The sequence below is a fragment of the Barbus barbus genome (genome assembly GCF_936440315.1).
Source record: "Barbus barbus genome assembly, chromosome: 49".
Classification (NCBI taxonomy): domain Eukaryota; kingdom Metazoa; phylum Chordata; class Actinopteri; order Cypriniformes; family Cyprinidae; genus Barbus; species Barbus barbus.
In genome coordinates, this window is record NC_136727.1 from 3574914 (window position 1) to 3580490 (window position 5577).

Genomic DNA, 5577 nt, shown 5'->3' on the forward strand with positions numbered 1-5577 from the left:
TTGTCCCTGTAGTTCCTGGTTAGCATGGCCTTGTTAGCCCCTGTGGTCAGATAGTATAATTATTCCATTTTGCAGGCAAAAACAATCTCTTTCCATTGATGGATATTTAACAATAGGAGAGTGGATATTTAGTGAAGTCTCTGTTTAAAAAACTATTAATTAAAAAAGTATTTAACTTCCTAAAATAGATAATACATATAAATTGTGGTACATTATTATTGCGTAATTACAGCTTGCTTTAAATCATGCTTTGCAATGCTTTTATTTAAAATGCTTCACTTGTTTTTGTCCTTAACGGTCAGACCAACATGATGCTCTTCACAAAACGGATATGTGGACCCATCTGTGATCTGTGAAGATCAGTAGAAACTTCTCAGCAATAACACAAATTGTTGATGGAGCTGAAAATAACTTCTGCTGAAAATAACACTTCTTAAATGCAGGATCCCATTAGTATTAGTAAGGTGATGAATATAATAGAGTGATGCGTATGCCACTATATATCAATCTTATATTTAAGATACACAATATATTTTTAATATTTCACATTCACACAGTAAGATCTCAAAGACAGTATGTTTTTGTCAAACATTTGTCATTCTTTACTTTATTTTGCAGTAAATCTTTGTTTCTCAGAAAGAGGAAGTGAAATTGTGGAAGTTCCTCAGCCTCAAGCAATTCGCAGAAACACACACTCACGCTATTCACGCCTCAAGACATGCACAAAACCATAAACGTTGATAACCACATTCTCTTTCACAAACTGTTTACCCGACAGATGCAGTCACATTTCTTTCCATAACTAAAAATGAGGCCTTCTATGGTTTGAGTCTGTAGAATACAATGTTGTAAAAACACACCAAAAACATCTGTTTGCTGCTAATATTTATAATGAAATTAAATACTGTCAATCTGCAGATTTTATTGCTCACGTTTTATATGTATTGACTAGTGATTTGTAATATGATGCACTGAGGAGAATAAGCTGCAAGAACATATAAAATGGCTGTTGGGATTTCCTGAACATAGAGTAGAACTAAACATATACTTGTAAACAAATATCTGATCGAGGTTCCCATGTGAGCTCTCACATCAGTAAATTTTGGTAATGTATTATGAAGTTTTCAGGGCTCACAAAATTTCTAAATCGTTGGTTTATTTTTCAAGGTTTATTATTTGAAGGTTGATTAATTCCAGGCATTTTTCAGAAATTAGTAGCCCAAAATGTATTTAACTAGCCCGAATAATAGAGACATCAGCTGAAATTCACTGCGGACTAGTGTTGTTTTTGGTCTGTTTTCATTTTAGTTTTAGTCTAATCTTTGTGTGAAGCTGTCATTTGAGTTTTTATTAGGTTTTAGTCACGTTCATACTCTTTTTAGTCTAGTCAAGTTTCAGTCAACTAAACATCTGAGCATTTTAGTCTTTGAGTCAGAATTATCCATGACTATTTTCGTCTAGTTTTAGTTGACGAAACCTGATGACATTTAGTCTGGACATTAGAAAATTGCATTTTAGTCTCTTTTTAGTAATTCTATTTAACCCAGTCAATATAGTATAAGTAGTAGCAGTGGCATACCGTGGGGTTTTAGTCAGGGCCTTCAGTAAGAAAGGTTAGTTGTGTATAGGTTTATAGTGTTTTTTTACTTCATTGTTGTATGTCTGTATTTATGTAGCACCGTGGTCCTGCGAGGCACGACATTTCGTTCCATTGTATGTCCCCACATGTAGCGGAATGACAATAAAGCTCAACTTCAACTTCCACTTCAACTGTAAATATCTTACACATCTCTGTTACAGCTAACACAGCTATATGCATATAATGCACATATTATGCCGCACACAGGCTCTCAACAAACAATGACGGCTGATCAACTATTTTAATAGTAGGCTAGATTGGGGTGGGTTAAATGCAGAGTAAATTTCCCTACATGGTCAGTAAAAGTAATCCGCCAATACACGGGTCACTATGCACATTCATGTCACTCTAAAATGACGACGCGCCCAAAGCAGCAAAACTGTACAAACTTTGGACATCCACACACCACACCACAGTATTATCAACACACCACATACACCTCCATAACAATGTGCACGATACAATACTCATCAAATAATAAAGCACTCACCTGTCACTTGTAAATAAAGTTCATGGGTCTGTCATTATATGCCACTTTACTCGGATTTAAAAGTAAACACAGCCAACAAAATAACTTGTGCTCGGTGCTAGCTGTTAGCCACTGATAGCACTCATAGTTGCAATCGTTGAAATGGTACATAAAACCATAGCTGGCCATTGTTAGCGAATTCACTTTGGGTGTAGGTCTTCCTTTCTCAGTTATCAGAATCAGATCAGAATCAGAATGAATCAGAATCAGAATGAGCTTTATTGGCCAAGTATGTTTACACATACAAGGAATTTGTTGTAGTGACAGAAGCTCCACAGGGCAACAGAAAGACAGCAACAGGACAGGACACAGATAATAAAAGAATAACAACAAATAACCAAATAGGCAACGTACAAAGCAGCAAAAACACAATATATAATATAGACAACTATGTATGTACAGGTCAAGTATGTGCAAATTAGAAATGAGAAAATAAAAATAAAATAAGTGAGTGAGTGTGGTGAATGGATAGTGTATTATAGTTGTGTGTTGCACGTTTATTGTTGAGTGTTCATGAGATGGATTGCCTGAGGGAAGAAACTGTTCCTGTGTCTGGTCGTTCTGGTGCACAGAGCTCTGTAGTGTCGACCAGACGGTAACAATTCAAAGAGGGAGTGTGCTGGGTGTGAGGGGTCCAGAGTGATTTTACCAGCCCTTTTGCTCACTCTGGATAAGTACAACTCTTGGAGAGTGGGGAGGGTTGTACCAATGATTCGCTCAGCAGTCCGGACTACCCTCCATAGTCTTCTGAGGTCAGATTTGGTAGCTGAGCTGAACCAGACAGTTATTGAAGTGCAGAGGATGGATTAAATGATGGCGGAGTAGAACTGTTTCAGCAGCTCCCGTGACAGGTTGAACTTCCTCAGCTGGCGAAGAAAGTACAACCTCTGCTGGGCCTTCCTGACAATGGAGTCAATGTGAATATCCCACTTCAGGTCCTGGGAGATGGTGGTGCCCAGGAATCTGAATGATTCCACTGCAGTCACAGTGCTGTTCATGATGGTGAGTGGGGGGAGAGCAGGGGGGTTTCTCCTGAAGTCCACTATCATCTCCACAGTTTTGAGCGTGTTAAGCTCCAGGTTGTTAAGACTACACCAGACAGCCAGCTCCTTAACCTCCTGTCTGTAAGCAGACTCGTCACCGTCCTGGATGAGGCCGATCAGTGTGGTGTCGTCTGCAAACTTCAGGAGCTTGACAGAGCCGTCTTTAGAGGTACAGTCGTTGGTGTAGAGGGAGAAGAGCAGTGGGGAAAGAACGCAGCCCTGAGGAGCTCCAGTGCTGATGGTACGAGTGTTGGATGTGAATTTACCAAGCTTTACTAGCTGCTGTCTGTCTGTCAGGAAGCTGTTGATCCACTGGCAGACAGAGGTGGGGACGGAGAGCTGGGTTAGTTTATTTTGAAGGGTTTCCGTGATGATGGTGTTAAAAGAGCTGAAGTCCACAAACAGGATCCTCACATAAGTCCCTGGTCTGTCCAGATGCTGCAGGGTGAAGTGCAGTCCCATATTGACTGCATCATCCACAGACCTGTTTGCTCTGTAGGCAAACTGCAGGGGGTGCAGTTTGGCTTGTCCTTCAGATAAGCCAAAACCAGTCTTTCAAATGACTTCATGGCTACAGACATTAGGGCCACAGGTCTGTAGTCATTAAGTCCAGTAATTTTGGGTTTCTTTGGGACGGGGATGATGGTGGAGTGTTTGAAGCATGAGGGGACTTCACACAGCTGCAGTGATCTGTTGAAGATCTGTGTGAAGATGGGGGCCAGCTGATCAGCACAGATTTTTAGGCAGGCTGGTGACACACGGTCTGGGCCTGGTGCTTTCCTTCTTTTATTCTTCCTGAAGACCTGGCATACATATTCTTCGCTGATTTGAATCGTAGGTGTGGGGGAGAGAGGGGTTGCTGGAGGTGTGAATGGTTGTGGGGAGAGGTGTTCAGGGTGGGTGTGGAGTGATCTTTCAAAACGACAATAGAACTCGTTAAAGTCGTCTGCCAGGTGTTGATTCTCCACAGCGCTGGGGGATGGTGACTTGTAATATCCTTCATTCCTATCCACACTGAAGCAGGATCACTGGAAGATAATTTTTTTCTGAGCTTGTCAGAATAATTCCTCTTTGCCACTGTCCTTTTCCTGTGTGTATTTGGCCTGTTTGTACAAGACTTTATCCCCCTTTCTGTAAGCATCTTCTCTGGCCTGACGGAGCTGTCTGAGTTTTGCAGTGAACCATGGTTTGTCATTGTTGTAGATTAGATGAGTCGTGGTAGGAATGCACATATCCTCACAGAAACTGATATAAGATGTTATAGTCTCTGTGAGCTCGTCCAGATCGGTGGCAGCGGATTCAAAAACAGTCCAATCAGTGAGGTCGAAACAGGCTTGTAGATCCTGCTCTGTTTCATTAGTCCATCTTTTAACAGTTCTTAATACAGGCTTTGCAGACTTAAGTCTCTGCCTGTAGGACGGTATAAGATGAACCAAACAGTGATCAGAGAGTCCTAAAGCTGCTCGTGGAACAGAGTGATATGCATCCTTTATTGTTGTGTAACAGTGATCCAATATATTACGGTCTCTGGTGGGGCATGTGATGTGCTGTTATGTATTTTGACAGTTCGCGGGAGAGATTTGCTTTATTAAAGTCCCAGAGAATGATTAAAACAGAGTCCGGGTGTTGTTGTTCTGTGTCTGTGATCAGATCAGCGAGTTTCTGTAGAGCTGTGCTCACGTGCACTTGCGTTGGAATGCAAATACTCACGAGAATGAACGAGCAGAACTCCCGCGGCGAGTAGAACGGCTTGCAGTTAATGAAGAGCGTTTCTAGATCTGAGCAGCACATCTTCTTTAACACAGTTACATCTGTACACCACCTCTCATTGATGTAAAAGCACGTCCCGCCGCCACGCTATTTTCCCCGTTGATTCTGTGTCGCGATCTGCTCTGATCAGCTGATAATTAGGCAGATGAATCGTGCTGTCCGGTATGTCGCCATTCAGCCAGGTTTCCGTGAAACACAGCGCAGCAGAGTTAGAAAAGTCCTTGTTTGTCTGGGAGAGCAGAAGGAGTTTGTTCGTTTAGTTGGGTAGAGAGCGGAAATTCGCCAGATGGATGCTAGGCAACGCCGTTCTAAATCCACGCTGACGAAGCTTCACAAGCGCGCCAGCTCTCTTCCCCCGCCTGCGTCTCCTGTAGCGTTTGACCAGAGCTACGGCTCCGCCAACTACAATGTCCAGCAAAACGTCCGAAAAATCTAAATCCGGTAAAAGATTTTGTGGTGTGTTCTGCCGAATGTTCAGCAGGTCATCCCTGGTAAAACTGATCGTATTTGAAAAACAAAAAACAGGAAAAACAAACAAAAACTTTACAAACACTGAAGAGCAACGCACAATAGCTGCCATCATCGGCGCCATTCAG